This window comes from Syzygium oleosum, unplaced genomic scaffold, assembly GCF_021117445.2.
Source record: "Syzygium oleosum isolate NSW1041296 unplaced genomic scaffold, Sole_v2.1 Sole_v2.03, whole genome shotgun sequence".
Lineage (NCBI taxonomy): Eukaryota > Viridiplantae > Streptophyta > Magnoliopsida > Myrtales > Myrtaceae > Syzygium > Syzygium oleosum.
Genome location: NW_026607487.1, coordinates 14054153 through 14072879, shown reverse-complemented (window position 1 = coordinate 14072879; position 18727 = coordinate 14054153).

The following is an 18727-nucleotide window of genomic DNA, read 5'->3' as shown; positions in this document are numbered from 1 at the left end:
CACGGCTTCAAACGGGCAAATTCTTCGGGCGAGTCCTTGTGCGGGGATTCGCATTTCCATGAATCGAGTCTATCATAGCCATTAGAGCTTCCCATTTTGTAATTCAGTTTTAAGAGGCCTAATTTTATATGAGTAACTCGTGTTTTATAAAATGGGCCTAAGTGGGTTAAGAAGAAAATAAAAATCTAAAAATCAGGTTATGATGGGTTTGCTTATGACCCATATTTAACCCATTTAGCCCAGCAAAATAGGTCTCTCTTTAAAATTGCGATTGTGGACCTCATCGCGGCACACCTAGCAGAACAGCTCAGCGTGGTCGACGTTGACGGTGATCTCGTGGCTAGGGGACATTGCCTACATGTGCGCAGCTGCATAGTGTCGAGATGCACGTTGAGTTCTGTTAGAGAAGTTCCACATCAAAGAATTGGTGTGATATGGAACAATTAATATATTTAAATTGGCTCATAATTAATTGGCCTAAGCTTTTGAGTGAATATGGGTTTGATTAGATATGTTGATGGACTCGGACTTGGGCTCCATCTTTGCGATCTTCCAAGGCAAAAGGTATCGGGCTTCTGCTGCGCGCTCCCAACAAATGGTATCAGAGTCGATAGTTGATCAGTGGCCCACTTTCAATGTGTATCGGTGTTTGTTAAATATCTCAAGCAAGAAATCTGGTGGCCATCGTGGTTTCCAAGCATGTGGACGTTGTGGTGTTGCAATGTGGGCCTGATGACAGACTTCATGGTTCGGTCTGGAAAAAAAGACCAGGGATGAAGTTGGGCATTGATGGAGATTCAAATTGAGATATCTTGATGTAGAAGGATACCTGGATTAAGAGAGAGTAAACCTAACACTGACTTCACACGTGAGGGGAAGATTGTTGAGATGCACATATGAGTTATGTTAAAGAAGTCCCACATTAAAGAGTGGTTGAGCCAGAAGGCTGTCAACTCCCTCAGAAACCTCATCCCCTTCACTAACAAGCTTTACCCCGGTGACCTCCGGCGCTACCTTAGCATCACCTTCGGTCTTTGTGTCCTCATCCAAAACCTCCCTGACAAGGCTGATGATCTCTACGAGGCCATCTACAGCTTTTACTTTGGCAACTACAGGCACATCTCCGTCCAGGCCCCTACCTCACATATTAGGGCACCTTCCTCACCATCGCCGGCCGCTTTGGCACCTTCGAGGGTGTCTCTGACACCGTGAAGCTACAGCAGATTGTCTTCCCCTTCAAGCTCTTCGAGGGCGGTTTCGGCATCTTTGATTTTTTTATATATATTTTTTGTTTTATTTACTTACATCTTCTTCTTTTGTTATTTTACTTTTTTAATTTGATATAAAATTTTATCTGAGAAACACATTGACATGAAGAGCTTAAAGTGGGTAAAATGCGTTTGTATTTATTTTCATAGTTAGGGTTAAGTATGGATGTGTTTTAGTAATATGAGTCGGCTGGGTCATCAAAATTGTATTGCATAAATATGGGTCAATATGAATATGACCATTTTCTACCCAACCCAAACCTAACCTACCCATTTGACACCCCTAACCACCGTTAATCGATAGCGGTGATTGCTTGCATCTATAGACCTCGGTCCAACAAAAAGCTTATCAAATTCTTGTCCGTACCTGAGAGCATAGATGTTGTGTTCATCCTAACTGTTAATCATGTGAACCCCACGTGATCAATGGTTATAATTACTTTTAAGAGTTTCTCCTTTTCATACGGCACAAGTTCGTGTTGCTAGCGATGCACTGCCGTTCTGACGTCATTAAGCTCAGGGAAAATACCACAAAAAATCCTAAATTATGCTCATTGTGACACCAGTACCCCAAACTATTATCGTGTCACTCAAATCACCGAATCTGTACTAGTGTGAGAAGTGTCACCAATATTTTAAACTTGTACCGCCGTGATAAAAATACCCTTTATTTACCACAAAAAACCTTATGTTTTCCCTATTGTGATATCAACACCAAACCCTTTCTTTTCTTTTTTTTTTCGTTTCACCAATATTACAAACTTGTACTAGTGACGGAGGGTATTAATGCCAGAATCCATCAGCAACTTTTCAATGTCCAAAGTTCAGGGCTTTTTTTTGTGTAGGCAGAAAGTATTTTGGTCAAACTAGTACAATCTTCGGGAGGGTTTTGGTGACACGAAAAAAGTTTGGTGTATTGGTGTCACAGTGAAAATTTATTAGGACTTTTGGCGACCTCAAAAGAAAACAAAAATTTGGGGTATTAATGTCGCAGTGGATATAACTTATGATTTTTCGTGGTAATAACCTTTGAGCTCAATATAAGTTGTTATTTTGATATCCATACCAGATTTTTGACAAACGCATCGAGTATGATGCACATAGTAATAGCAAAGTTAGCGTACGAAATACGATTATACATTACCTGGTAAATTGCAAACGATATTTGACTGTCATTTCTTCAAACCCAAATCACGAAACTTCGCATGGTCGGACCAAAATCAAAGCTCCGAAAAGAAGGATTACTTGGCACTGTCAATCTCGCAGATTAGATTTTATTAAAAGCTGTGGCGAGCAAGCAATTGTTGTGTTGAGTTACGTAATGCGGGGGGACGACTTTTCTGGGTTGCCTTTCTCGTGGGAGTAGAGAGAGAGAGAGAGAAAGAGAGAGAGGGAGTTTCTGAGGTCCGAGGCGCACACGAGAGTGACCGGTGTCAACCGCTAGACCGACAGTGGGTGGCCCAATTTGGGGGGCGCTTTATCGGATTTCCCACTCCTTCCTATTTTGGCCTTTCGAGTATCCGATGATTGACCATTCCCCTCCCCCTTCTCCCTCCCCTCCCCTCCCCTTTTCTTTTGAATTCACACGCGACCGTGATCCTCCTAAGGTACGCGCTTTCTAGAGGCAATTTACATGGGAGAAGAGAACTATAGTAGATATGATACTTGCATTTTCCCTTACTTTAATCACTTCCATTCTCTACTTTTTTGTTGGTAAAGGTTGAATTCTCAACCGTAGAATGTGCAATTGAAATGACCGCGCCATATCCCTTCTTAGAAAAACAAGAGAGGCTTCTTGGAAAGTTTATAACCTCGATTGACTCGCTCGTCTGAACTCTTGGTCCGACTCTGCCGCCATCCTTAGTCGTTGCCGACCGCCACCCCCACCATCGGCTCTCTCTCTCTCTCTAGCCAATCTTGCGATCAAAGTCCTCACGGCTATCGTGACGTCGAGTGAAGATCGCGACACCATGGATAACCTCGACAAGAATATCTAATGGATGGCGTGGCGATAGATGGAGAAAGAGCCGAGATGAGAATCTGTGGTGGGCCCATTTGTGGGGCCACAAGGCAAGTCTTTTGGCAACAGGGCGACACTAGCATGGCGAGTGGTCGGAGGTCACAATGGTAGGCGTGAGGAAATTTGAATGAGTATTTATGGAAGGAAAATTGCTATGTCTTAAATAGATGCGGAACTCTATAAAATGAGGATGCAAACTTGCAAACTTTCAAAAGTACATAATTCAAAATGGTTGAAAACTCGTATATGCGTTTGGTGCTTTCCTTTTTCATTGTCGTACCATCAATTGGAGATCATAACCATTGATAGATTTGCCATGGTTACTTGGGCTTCGGGAGATTTGGGACACATCGAGTTCAATCATGGCTACAATGCAAAATAAAAAGGACTTTGCACATACAAAAAAATGAATTGAAACTTTGTTAAGATATTTACCGTCATCATTTACATGTGAATAGGAGGAATTGCTCTTGATATAATGGAACAAAATGGACTATAAAAAAAATCAAATAATGTTAATTACCTCTCTAAATTTAGAGGATCCCGATCCATAGATTTATGGGCTTTTCTGCGTGATGTACAAATCATATTCATATGGTTTTTACACGATCCATATGAACAATAGCAAGTGTAGAATACGCGCCCCTAGAAGCGCCTGTAGGAAGAATGGTCGGCGTCACTTGGGTGGCTTCTGCCTTCTTCATACCACTTTAGCATCGTTTAGTGCAACAAGCCGAATTATCGAGCCAAGAAAAAGCCAAATTATTTTACAAATGCACCGACAATTATGACGTACTAATTGCGTGACAATGACGTAAAACAGGGTCGTTCCTCCATGCTTCCAAGCCCATTTGATCGAGAGACTGAGGTTGTGTTCGTTTGCGAAAAAATATTTTTCCAAAAAATATTTTCTGCGTTTTCCGGTGTTCGGGGGTGGAAAATGTTTTCCGTGGGAAAACATTTTCCTTCCCCACCCCCAAATCCTTCATTGTTTTGAGGAAAATGATTTCCTCTTTTCACAAAGAGGAAATCATTTTCCCCCAAATTGAAGGCAAAATTGCCCATGGGAGGGAAAATATTTTCTGTGGGAGAGGAAGTTGATCGCCGGTCACCACCGTCGCGCGGCCGCCGCCGTTCGCCGGCCGCCGCCGCCAGTGAACGGTCGCCGGTGAAAAATATTTTCCGAAACTTTTTCATATTGGTCGCCGAACACCTGAAAATTATGTTCCGGGAAAATATTTTCCAGGAAAATGACTTCCGGAAAATATTTTCCAAAAGGAGAATATTTTCCGCCAAACGAACGGAGCCTAAGAATGAGAACGCCCCACGAACGTTGAAGGGGGTAAAAGATAGATAATAGGAAAGAATGGAAAACTTAAAAATCAAACGGAACTCAATGAAAGTTTCCTATTTGTTAAATTATTAACTTGGTTAATTTTGATTTGACATTTTTATGAATTGAAGCAAAATTGGGACAAATCCAATTACATTTATAAGGATATAATTGTTCAAAAAGCCCTAAAACTTATTATGCGTTGATCAATTCAGTCTTAATATTTTAAATTTAGCCAATTTAGTTGTGAACCTTTTGATGATTTGTAAATTTAGTCCTTCCGGCCAATTTAGACAAGAAATCGTTGACGTGGACATTGGCAGTCTCACATGACACGACTATCGCATTAACGGTTTCCAGCCAAAATGGGACGGAATGACTAAATTGACAAATCGCTAAAACTTTTAGGGCTAAAGTAACTAAATTAAAAAGTTTAAGACTTGATTAGCCGCCGTAGAATAGATTTAAGACTTTATAGAAATTTTTTCCTGTTTGAATTTCAGACTTTGTATGTCACGAAAAAGTGAATTGCTAAACAACTCATCATTCCATTTATTGAAAAAGTAACGGCGGCACATTAAATTTTCTTGTGTTTTACTGTAGTTTCTTGTTTGATGTTGGAAGTACGTTGTCTCTAGTTAATGTCATCCTCATATTCGTGCGGCGGGTCAACGTCAGTAATTTGCAATTTATCCAACCAAAATAACACAAATTTGAAATTAAGAAAACCTTTTGGGTTAATTTTTTTTGAAACGACAAACTTGATTTAGGGTTAACACATGAAATTAACTTAATATTAAGCATGGATACGTACCCACACGACACGACGCATCGTATAAAAAATCAATTCTACTAAAAACAGGCACGAGGGTAGTAGCGCAACCTGGCCTTTTATTTTTCTAGGATATGGTGTGAAATGGGTCCGACGTGCATTATTGATTTATCATGAGACGAGGGGAATGATACAACGAGAGGGTCAACTATGAACAGACCATGAGGTCCATCGATGATGGACCGTCATCATCATGAACCTATGATAGGAAGAAGGGGCATGGCGTGTCGTTGCTTCAGCCGTTGGATCGAGATCAGGAGGTGCTGTACGAGGATGCACCATGCATGGAAAGAAGGAGAAGGAGGGAGTGGTGGTGTAATGATGGGGACAACGCCACCAACTTTTGTCAAGGTGGAAAAATGGTGCGTGCGAGCGAGTGTGAATAGCGAAAAAAGCGAGATCCAAGCACGATCTCAACGCTGACTTTTGCATTCTTCTTTTGCTCTCTCTCTTTGCTTTCTTTGGCGTGGATATGGTAAAGGGAGATAGGGCGCTTTTAACTGGCACTGGTAGTCGTCGTCGTTTACCAATTCAGCTGCTGCTTTTTCTTCTTCTTCTTCCACCACCACATGACCTCCAAGCCTCAGGTTCTGTACAGCTATATGTTTCCATGATTCAACAGTCAATGTCGTGCCAGAATGGTCAATTAGAGACGTGACGAGGAGGACCACTGTAAGTTTCTTTTATCGTTTGTTCTTTTGTGGGCATCCTATACTAGGTCAGGCAAGCAACAACCCACTCTGTTCTCTTACTCTAACCATCGAGAAAGGTGATACACGCTAAAAAATATGGGGTAACTTGCGCAAGTTATACCCTATCTTGACCAAAATGCCTCTAGACTAAACCTTAAACCCCTCACACCCCAACCCCCGCCCCCCCGCCGCCACCCCCCCTTCTCTATCTCTCTCAACGAAGACAGAGACCTGCGCGAACGTTCCAATTGCGAGTCGCAACCACCATGCAAACCTGTGGCACCAGCCTTTGGGTTGGGGTTGCTGAGACCTCGGATTTGAGGACTAGACTCATGTTTTGGGTGCCATTCAACACAACATACATACACATGCCCGCGCATAAAAATTTGGCAATACGGGTGTTGGTGCGTCACGCAACTGAGATTTGGATATCGACGGCAACGACCACGTCGTGGTGAAGGAGGATGACATTGGAGTGGGAATAAGTAAGAAGTTGAAGGGGAAAGACGAAGATAAGAAAAAAAGAGGGAAAATAAATTAAAGTCGTCTAATTTTAGCTGCGTTTGATGTGTCATCCTCTCAACGAAGTGAACTGCAATTCTCAATTCATCCTTTAGACCAAGAGGATCCCAATCTCTAAAAATGGAAAAAATTATGACGTACAACGACAATGTTTATCGGGTGAAATTTACATGAGGGATGCGCAAAAGATAAATACATGTTGGGCGAGGAATATCACAATTACTTTCGACATGTAGGTAATCGAGTTTTAGTATTTAGATGGTACCTCATGATCCGAGTCGGAAACCTTGGAGCTTTTATGCTGCGTCTCCTTGGAGCTTTCATGATACACAGCAGACCTTTTAGCATTTCTTTTTTCCCATAGAGAAAAACTATGAATATACGGATCCACTTTCAAAGGACATACGTCGTGATAGAGAAGGAGCAACTCTTGTAATGTCTACAAAAATACAGAACATGCAAAATGTAGAAAAAATAGTCGAGATAGAAAGTGATCATTATATTTTACGGTCTAAATGCATTGTGCGAAGAATTACACTCAAAACAATTTATCATATATGTATGTATGTATATATTCCATTTTTTTATAAGTTTCATCATTATTGGTTGCAAGCTTTTTAGTTAACAAGTTTGTCACCGCTAGTTCCAACAGGAGGATTAGTTAAAACTAGATGTCGTTCATCTGTATATATCATGATCCATAATGACTATAGCCAACTAATCAATGCTCGATTGAATTAAAAAGAAAAGGGATAAAAGCTACAAAAAAAATCATAAACTATGCCTACTGTGACACATTCAGTCTAAACTTTTTCTTGTGACACAAAAAACTCCAAACTTATACCTGTGTGACACATTTATCCTTCCGTCAAAGTTTTGTCAATAAGAATCGTTAAAAATCTTTCTACAAGGACATTAGAAAACAAACAATATTGACATTGTGCGCATACGGTTTAAGTGAAATGAAAACGATGTTGTTTAGGTTCAAAAATCATCTAACAAAATCTTGACAGTAAGTAAATGTCTCATAGTTATGATTTTTTTGTGACTTTTTCCCTCAAAAGAATTTGTTCCTTTATCCATGAAAGTTTAAGCTCCAAAGTTTTAAAAATCATGATTGACCTATCATGTAATGAATATTGTCCTTTTCTTAACTTACAATATCATTTTTGGACAATTAATCTATGATAAAATAACCCAGCATGCCATGCCAAGCTAGTAAAACTGAACAAATGACTCAAAAAGAGTGCACATGGAAAGTGGGGATTGATGGCCCTTCTCGGGTCCGTGTGCCATCGTTTCAAGATCCATCCATCCACACACACACACACACACACACACACACACACACGAATATCTAGGCTAAATGGTCATACCCAAGCGTCCCATTCAACCCTCAATTACAAGGCAATAAATCTAAAAAGTTGGCCAAATGAATAGACCCTTGTCGCCATCCTAAAGCTCCTAAAGCTCCATAGCCCGAATTAATGCAAGCAAAAGAAGCAAAATACATATAAAAGTATAAAGCAAAGTTTCACACTCCCGCACGCAGACAAAGGAGCCCCATCAATCCCACCTTCCTCCTCCTCCTGCATATCAAGAAGAATATAAATTTTTTCAAGTGTGGAAATTCCGAGAGCCTTGGAAAACGGGCTAGTGGAGTTATTTTCATTCCCCACAAACATGCCCTTCTTCAACGTGAATTTCAACCTCGCTTTTTGGAAAAAAGAAATTGAAAAGAAAGGGGTCGAGGAAAGCTGAAAAACAAAATTTGCCCTCCTCCATTAGAAAAAAGAGAGAAAGAAAAGAGAAGGGGAAAAAGACCACTCACGCCTTCGACCAAAAGCTACAATCTCGCCTTTATATACGACCCGTCATGTCCCCTGCTTACCACCACTCGCCCCTCGTCACCCACTTAAAACTGTGGCCTCTTTGCTGTGCATAGCTTCCCTAGCTATGTAGCAACAACTCATAAAGCTCTCCCTCTGCCTCTCTCGCTCTTTCCTTTGGGTTTAGATCTCATCATTCACTCAACTTTTGCTTCCGCATATCTAACATCCCTCTCTCACAAGCTAAACCATACACATCCGCTGGGATGGGCAGTCGTCGGCACGTTGCAGTGGTCTCCGGCAACGGCTACGGAAGGAGCGGGGTCGGTTGGCGTCGGCGGCGTCCCAAAAGCCGCACTAGGGTGGCGCTTGTCTAGCAAAAGAATATAAGGCGCGAAAGCACGGAAAAGCTTTGCAATTGCGCTCTCCCGAGTTTCTAACCCTTTTTTTCTGTTCCACATTAAGTGAAAGAACTGAAAAGTAAAGGGCAGAATTGGGAGAGCAGCATCGTTGCATTGCGGGGAATTGAGGGTAGCGGTCCGATTTTCACGTTAAACTCATCATCATGTCTTTCTCTTTTTTGTTTCTGTAGTATCTATTGACTTTAGCGTTTTGTTCACCTTCGTTTAGGGGGTTGCTTCTCATGATTTTTGTCTCTTTTTCTTCTTTCCTTTGGAAATGGGATGTAAGAGACGCATGCTCGAGTTTTAAAAGAGGGACTGTGGTTGGTTGGGCTTCGAGACTAGAGGGAGGGAGGGAGGGAGGGAGGGAGATGTTGCTGGGCATGCATCACTTACACCTGAGAATAATGTATCTTTGCTTTGTTTATGAAGTTATAAAAAACTTTTAGGGCAAGAAAAGTTCATCTTGGCTTCTTTCTCGTGGACGTTCTGGGACTGATCTTCCCATGTGGGTCAGTCAGGTGTGTTGTGTACTTAATAGATGTTGTTCCTTAAGTTGAGTTTTGGATTGATGTATCTGTACACGACCCTTTTGTGTTTTTTTTCTTTTTGGTGGAAGATTACAGTCGATGTACACATCACGAATTAATAATTGGAAGACGGTTTGCTGTTCAGATCAGAGGAGTATCTTGAACTTCGGCGGTATTCAAGTTCAGGTGTACTGCTGGCTTTTCCGATTTGCATGATGTTTTTGTAATGTTCCTCCCATCATGATAAAGATTAAAGAAAGGAAACCGGAAAAAATGAACAAGAAAGAGAGGAAAAGAAGAACAGATTTTAGGGTATGGTCCCCAATAATCATCCCTGAATTATGCGTTCGGTCTCCCACTTAGGCGTCAATCGTCTTGCGCTGTGAAACCCTCGTGAAACTTGTACCTCTGACTAAGGCCATGATAATCATTTCATCCAGCTCGTCAGAAAGTTCCGACCAGAAAGCAAAAGGAAAAAAGGAAAAGGCTCGTCGAAAAAGTGCGAACGATGAATTGAAATTCGATTAGTTGCACAACTGTTTGCTGCTCAAAAATTGCAGTGTGCCTTCCTCCACCCCTAATTACGAAGAAAATGCGATTCCTTTCAGACATAACGCTCTGAAGATTTTTCATCATGATATGAATTGAAGTATGCACGCTTGACTTCTGTGGCAGGGAGCTGAACCATTTTAAACAAGTGAATTGTTCACAGATTGATTGAGTTTGAATATTGGCATACGAACATAACATTAGCATAAATTAATTAGCATGTGTATGTACTATATGTACATATCGATATACAAAACGGCCGCCACACCAAATTTAGTATCTCCCGTGAGTGTCTACGATACACAACACTTTTTTTTTGTTTTTGTAATGGGTATCCATATAACTTTTCAGTCGTAACAATCATTATTTAGAATGTATTTCGTTGTACATATTGTTGAGTATATGCAGACTTGTATTAGAACCCTCTAAACATACATCATTTTCCTTCTACGATGGGTGATTTTGCTATGTTCATTCATTTGTAAAGTGTGCTCTATAATTCTTTTCATATTATTATTTTTCAAATGTGAGTTTAAGATTATTTACTTGTCACAATTCCGACCCTAATATGAAATCGATCTTTTCTATCATTCGTGAAATGTGAGATGGATATCTCTATGCCATAAAACTCTTTCGAAAACCTCGTCATGAATAACTATTCTAAACATGTGATAATCACGTTGGTATTTCAAAACAATATCTATGCATACATAAAACAATTGTTTCTATTACCAAAATACGCTAGAATCTCTTGTACATGGAGTGGGTATTCATAACTAAAATAGTCATGAGAATTAAAGGTTTGCTAAAGTAACTACCGAAGGCAAATATGCCAAATAATCGGTAAAGCTCACGCGTCGCGTGACTCGATCGGTCGAAGGAGGTAACAACGTTACGGTAAGAAGCGCCCCCGCGAGGCCGCGATAGATGCCCATGGACTTGTGCTTGGAGCCCGGCAGACTCGTCACTTCGGTTGCATTCGATCCTGTTTCATCTCTTCCACGTGCTGAGGCCGAGCCCATGATGTGTAATGGATTACGTACGGCCGTGCATCAATCAATCCACGAATTGTTTGCTTATGCAGAAAACAAATTCCTCGAAGGGTAGACGAAACCATTAACAATGTTAGCCCATTTCACGACGCAAGGTAATGATTTCTGAATCCTTTAAGTTGATTGTCAATAGGTTAATACTCCAAATGACGGGAAAAATTACCAAAAAAGTCTTAAATCTATTGCAATTGTGCTAATTCAGTCCTAAACATTTTTTTTGGCCAATTCAGTCCTAAATCTTTTGCAATTATGCCAATTCAGTCCATCCAGCCACTTTTGGCCGACTGGCGTTGACGTAAATGCCGGCCGGTGCCGGCCATCCGGTGCCGGCCATCCGGTGCCAGGAGTCCGGCCGACACTGATGTGGCAATTTTTAAATTTTTTTTCGAAATTTTTTTTAAAATTTTTTTCTCTCTTTCTTTCTTTTTTTTTTCCTATCTTCTTCCCCGGTCGCCGGACTTGGTCCGGCGATTAGCCAGAGTTTGAGGCCGGCGAGTCTGGCCCTTGCCGGTACTGGCAAGGGCGAGCCTCATCGTCGCCGGGCGAGGTCAAGCCTCGCCGTGGCCGGGCGAGCTCAACCTCGCCCACAGACGGTGAGATCTCGCCAGATCTGGGTGACCTCTCCCACCGACGGTGAGGCCACCCAGATCTGGCGAGACCTTGCTCTCGCTAGATCTGGGCGACCTCACCGTCGTTGGGCGAGGTCGAGCCTCGCCATGGCTGGGCGAGCTCGATCTTGCCCACCGACGGCGAGGCCGCCCAGATCTGGCGAGACCTCGCCGTCGCTGGGAGAGGTCAAGCTCGCCTGGCCATGGTGAGGCTCACCCTCGCCCGGAGAGTGCCATCCTCGCCCATGGCTGGTCGCCAAGATAGGAAAAAAAAAAGAAAGAGAAAAAAAGTAAAAAATAAAAAAATATTTAAAAATTGTCACGTCAGCGTCGGCTGGCGCGTAAGCTGCGACGGGCCAAAAGTGGCCGGATGGACTGAATTGGCACAATTGCAAAAGGTTTAGGATTGAATTGGTACAATTGCAATAGTTTAGGACTTTTTTGGTAATTTTCTCCCAAATGACATCAAAGATGCCAAGGAAACTCCCATAAATCAATATATATATGCCTTCGTCAACTACTAATGATAATTGCAACTTTCCCTCGTTCTTTCTATTAAAAGTTGAAAGTTCAAAGGTTATTCTAACAGACTTAATGCTTTTTGTTTGGGAAGGAGGGAGGATAGGAAAATAGAGGGCGAGTGTCCAAAAAGAACATGATGAATATAAACCTTTTGCGAAGGAAAGAGAGAAGAATTGGAAATTTTCTTCCCATATCCAATGAGAGGGAGGTGATTTGTAATTGTATTTGGTATTTGGTGTGAATTCTCCTAAATACTAGAAGATTTGGGTCCAAAGGGTGCCCAAATTTTAGAGGGAAAATTGCCCAAAATGTCATAAAATCTATTGTACGTCAATTTATTCAGTTTTAAACCTTTTAATAATTTTGGTCCAAAGGGTGCCCAAATTTTAGAGGATTCCAATCCTACAACCTAAATGAGGAGCATCTCAATTTTTTTTGTCAAAGATATAATCCATTTAAATGATAATTTTTATAATAATCATATTTGTATCGATACATGTTGTTTCGTCATCAATAATCAACACCATTCTTGCGGCAAAAGGACACTATAAGTGTCATAAGTTGTGTACGGAGGACACTTTCGTGCCATAACTTTTTTTCAGATCACTTTTTTTTTTCGAATCACTTTGGTGCCAACTTTTTTGAAAAATGATCACTTTAGTGCTAATGCTAACATGGCTCGCCGGAAATCTGACGTGACGCTTTTTTATTAATATCCGATGCTGACGTGGCTGGCCGGAGAGTCCAGTCAGCCCTTATAGCGAAAACGATGCCGTTCAACCTTTCTCCCCCTAATTTAAGAACCCTAAATCAGCTAATTGGACATATTCCCCAATTGCAAACCCGAACTGGCCATATTATTTCCCTGTTTTTCCCGAAATTGACGGCTGAAGGTTGCAAATGGATGGCAGAAGCTTCACTAGCGGCTCAAATTTGTTTGAACGAAGCAGAGAAGAAGGCCGGTTCTTCTGCTATTGTGGGTTACCGAGTCCAAGAAGAACATCTTGGACTCGATTGAACCCCGGGAGAAGATTCCATGGATGCGCCAGGTATAGAGAAGGCTCGAAGTGCAAATTCTTGAAGTGGGTTGATGCCAAATTTTCAGATCGAGCAACAGAGGTGATAGTGAAGCTACTTGAAGCTCAACATCAACCTCCACCTACATTAATGGACGAGTTGGACGATGTCGACTCATTGCAAGCTGAAATGAAGGCTTTAGCATCTCTGGCCAACTATTTGAAGAAGGAAGTTCGAAAGATGAAAATTGAAAGAAAGTATTATCGATTATTGATTGTGTTATTGATATTTTTATAGCCTATTTTATGGTCAAATGTAATGTCAGTGATGAGCAAAAGTTTCTTAGTCTACCATAATTTAAGATAGGCTTGTACTATGTACTTGTATTCAGCAATTGTAGCTACGGTTGTGTTATTAATTTGCTGCAATTTATGTATGTAACAAGAGGTTTGCTGCAATTTATGACAAATGGAATGTTGGAATTTATTGGTTCTCAATCTTGAGTTGCTTAGTATTTTATTGCTGCATATTTTGATGCAATTTTGCCTCATTGGCAGCATTTTTTTGCTCATTTGCTGCACTTCCTCATTTGTTGCATATTTTTGCTCATTTGCTATCATTTGCTGCACTTCCTCATTTGCTGCATATTCACTTGCTCATTTGCTGCATTTTTTCATCTAGTTAGATGGTTGCATATTATGGAGTAAGGCTCACTACTAGAAAATAAGGTGCTGCAAGTGCTGCAATTCTGTGTAGCAGCAAAACATGGAGTCGTCACAAGTTTAGCAGTTGACATTTTAGTGCCAAATATTTATAATCGAGATCACTTAAGTGCCAGTCGTGGTTCAAAAGTGATCACTTAAGTGTCAGTCGTGATTCAAAAGTGATCACTTAAGTTCCAGTCGTGGTTCAAAAGTGATCACTTAAGTGCCAATTGTGGCCGAAAGTGGATCACTCAAGTGTCATGCCGTGTGTTTCTTTGAAAATGGGAGACTTTGATTCCAACAAACCAATCTTTAAACCAGGATCATTCCAGGACCAAAGCAAGAATCGTACTGATCGCCACCAAAGACCAAACCACCCCAAACCATACTCATAAACCGGTTCAAACAGCTCCCAAACCATATTCAATCACCAGCACGAAACAGCCCCCAAACCATTTCAAAAAACCGGTTCAAAATGCTTGCACCAACACGTGATAGCGTGCTGGTGCAAGCACCGTACTGCACTCCCAAACATGACAAAATCAGCAACTGTCATACTGCACTCCCAAACAGTACAAAATCAGCAGTTGGTGCAAACATCATACTACACTCCCAAACAGCACAAAATCAGCAGCTAGTGCAAGCATCATACTGCACCTGAAAATAGCACAAAAAACCAGCACTGGCAGCACCAATTCCCACCCTCCCCACCAACTACATTTCAGTGTCAAACAGCACATACTGAACCAGTTTCTTTGAATATTAACTTACTAGTGTAACTTGCAAGCACCCCACTACACCAGTACTATACTAAAACAGGACAAACACATGTGCAAAAATATGGAAATCACAACCACCTTAATCATGGTAAGCATCGAATTTAGTCATTATGCACAACATCCCATTAGTCAATAACATTCCAGGACCACAAAAAATCAACCTCCCATTAGTCAATATAGTAAATCTCCCTAATATCACAAAAACTGACAACCACCTCAACACCCTCCCATTAGTCAATAGTGATAAGTCCACCCTTTCATTTTCCTTTCGACAGCTTCTTGAATTGGTTCGTAATTCTTTGACTCTTTCGAACTGGAGGAGCTGCAGGTTGTTCTTCTGAAGATGCAGGTTCTTCAATATCTGGAGCTGCTTCTTCTTGAACTGCTGGAGCTGCTTCGTCTTGAATTGCTGGAGCTGCATCTTCTTCAACAACTGGAGCTGCTTCTTCTTGAACTGCTTAAGCTGCATCTTCTTCAACAGCTAGAGCTGCTTCTTCTTGAATTTCTCTAGCTGTATCTTTTTCAACTGCCGGACTAGCAGGTTGTTCTACTGGCCTTCTTGCTCGAGATTTCTTCCTTGGCGCAGCAACTGTCTTCCTCTTACTGGTGTTGGTGGCTGTTTTGGAGCTGTCAACATGTGCTGGTTGATCAGGAACTAGTGTTGGGTTCTTTGTTGTTGGCCGTTTACGAACACTCTTCTCTACAGCCACCCTTCTTCTCTGCGGACCAGCCGCTTGCGACGTTGGTTGGGTTCTTTTTGGTGCAACCCTTGACTCTTCGCTTGGGCCAACTTGGGATATGAAAACCTCTGAACACCTTCCAGGCTATAACAACATAATCATGGATGAGAAGAAGTAATATTGTCACGAAAGTGAAAAACTCAAAAATGAAATGCATGAGATGTACAAAATTTACATGCAAAATAGTCATTCTAGTATCGAAGTCCGAATAAATTCCATAACCATATTGCCTTAATCTTATGCCGAGGACCCCTCTTGTTTGATATGGTGCCTCACTTTGAGAAACCTGAGCTGCTTGTTCAGTTGGTCTTCTTCTCACCTGATAAGGACAAAATAATGTCAACTAAAGCCAAAGTTTGCTCATCAAAGATTAATACAAATACATATACTGAATAGCTTACTGGATATTTTCTCTTAGCCTGTGCAACAGTCGAGGAGGAGGTTGCTCTTGAACCTGGGCCTCCAGTTGGCTCTTCAGCTGGTTCTTGAACTTGGCCTTCAGCAGGCCCTTTAGCTAGACAATCAGCATGCCTATCAGCTGGCCTTCCAGCATGCCTATCAGCTGGCCCCTTCAGCTAGTTCTTGTGCTGGCGCCGCACTTGATCCAATTTGAGTCCCTCCACTTGGCTGTGGAAGCAACATCAGTTGCTTCTTCGAATGACAACCACTTTTGTTGTGACCTTCCTCACAACAATATGAGCATCTCACCTTTGCACCTGACCTACTCATCTTCTTACTTCCAGGCTCTCCCTCTTGCTTTCTCCGTCTCCTTTTAGGCCTTCCTATTTGCTTCTTAAGTGGCAAAGGATGAGCGGGTTCATGATTTGTCGGCTCCCAGAATTTTGCACTTCTAATAGGCTGCATCATGTACTGGTACACAGCAAGATATGTGCTTTTGTGGTAGCAACTATGCAGGTATTCCTCAGGATTTTGGTACTTCGCTTGGATGGCACAAATGGCATGTGCGCAGGGAATTCTAGAAAGTTGCGAAGCTCGACATGAGCACTTTCTTTTGTCCAATTGGACAACATACTTGTATGTCTTTTCCATGACCTCATAGCCATCATCTCCATTCCATATAGGATGACAGAACCTACTACCCGCCAAGTTGTCATCCAATCTTTTAGCAATCCTAGGACCACACTGTCTAGTCCACTTCGCAGCCTCATCTCTTTGTTTTTGCAACCTTGTCATGATTATCACTCGAATATCCTCAAGCATGCTGATGATTGGTTTGCACCTCGCCTTTAAAATTCTGCCATTGAAGGCTTCACTGAGATTGTTATCGATGATATCACTCTTGAATTCTTCACTGAAGAAGGCCTTGCACCAATGCTTGGGTTCAGTTTGGAAAAGTGCTTCATAACCGTCCTTCGTCAAGTCAAGCAACTGCTGTTTGTGAATTCTAAAATCAGCCATATTAGTGCTCTTAGCTATCATCCAAAATTGCTTCTGTAGTTTCTCCTCTTTGTAGATCTTTGCCCAGTTTGCATATATGTGCCTCGCATACATCCTATGTTTAGCAAATGGCATCAACTCAGCTAGAGCAGGAAGAAGTCCCTACAAGAATTCATACATCAAGGCATTAATAAAGGCATGTGCAAGATAAAATATGTCATAAATATTGTTTGTGCAGTTGCACCAACATTACCTTTTGTTGATCGCTCATGAATGCCCCACCTCCTCCATTAGTGATCTCAAGGTCCGCCATCAAATTTTTCAGGAACCACGACCAAGTGCCCTTGCTCTCTACCTTCACAACAGCCCAAGCAATTGGAAACATTTAGTTATTGCCATCCCTCCCAATGGCAGCCAACAATTCTCCCTTGCACACGCCTTTCAAGAAACATCCATCTAACCCTATGACTCGTCTATAACTAGCAACAAATTCCCGCTTGCATGCATCAAAGCAAATATAAATTCGGTCAAAGTTAGTCTCATGGTTAGGCAGTGGCCGCTCCACAACCTCAACATCAACTCGACTACCCGGGTTTTGCAGCCTACATCTCCAGCATATTCCCAAATTTGACCATATTCTTCCTTGTACCTCCCTAGAAGTTTTTTCATCACCTTCTGCTTGGCTTTTTAGCACTGAGTGAGTGACACATTAATCCCTATCTGCTCCCTCACCAATTGCTTCAGTTGAGGACATTTCACATCAGGCATCGCTTTGATGGTATTGAAGAAGTGCTTCAACAACCAAGCACTCGTTACCCTTTTGTTGTCAAACATGATGGAATAAGTATGTTCCTCCTGGAGTGACCTAATTTGGAATAACCCGTCCCTCTTTAAACGTGCGCCATATATCTTCCACGAACAACTAGGTTGAAAACACTTTGCTCTAACATAGTCCTTTGTATTTCAAGTGAACTGAAAACTCCTCTATTCAGCTATTGAATACTTGATAATCCCTTCTTTGAACTGTTTGGCATCAGAAAATTTCATAACTACAGTCAACACAGAAGAAGAAGAACCAGGATCATAGAACGGATACTTACGTTTCCTTCTGCGCACAACGGGATCATCATCTTCATGCTGATTTTCAGAACTATCATTTTGTTCATCAGAGCCACTTTCTTCATAATCAGTATCGTTACCTTCAGTTGGAGCTCCATCAATTCTATGTCCTGGTTCAGCTTCATTCAATCCTCCAAGTGCAGCTACTGATTTTCTCTCAAATTCACTTTGATTTTGCCTTAATTGTGCAAATTTACATTTGCCACACCCTCATCATCTGATTCACTAGATGCAGCAACTTCCCACAACAATCCAGTGAACTCTTCACTCGTTGCATGGCTTGCCTCCCTCTCCTCCCTCTCTTGCCTCTCATGTCCAGCTTCATCTATAATAGAACTAGCATCAACCTGAGTACTAGGTAAAGCAGCACCATCCCCTACGTCTCCTCCCTCAGCCCCTTCATCAGATTCACCATCACTATAGGACTCAACATACACAATAGCTTCTTTTCCATGAAAATAATGGTATATGATATCCTTAACACCATTATCATCATGAAAGTTTCTAATGCCGTCCTTCAAGCTCCTTCCAGGAACACAATAATTCAAACTTCCTATTTTGCATATTAATTGTTGAACTATATCCCTCACGAGATTAATAAATGTTGGCTTGCTTCTATCGAAATAAACAGTACTTTCAAGTCCCCCAAAGTATTCCTACTCATCAGTGCCGATGACAAATTCTCCTCCATAACGAACAATGATGCCGAGAATTGTATCTTTATCCCCCATGTCGACCCTGCATTGAAGGAAAAAAGCCAAAAAAGTCAATATTTTAGCTTTCAGGACCACACCACATGGGAAAAAGAGCAC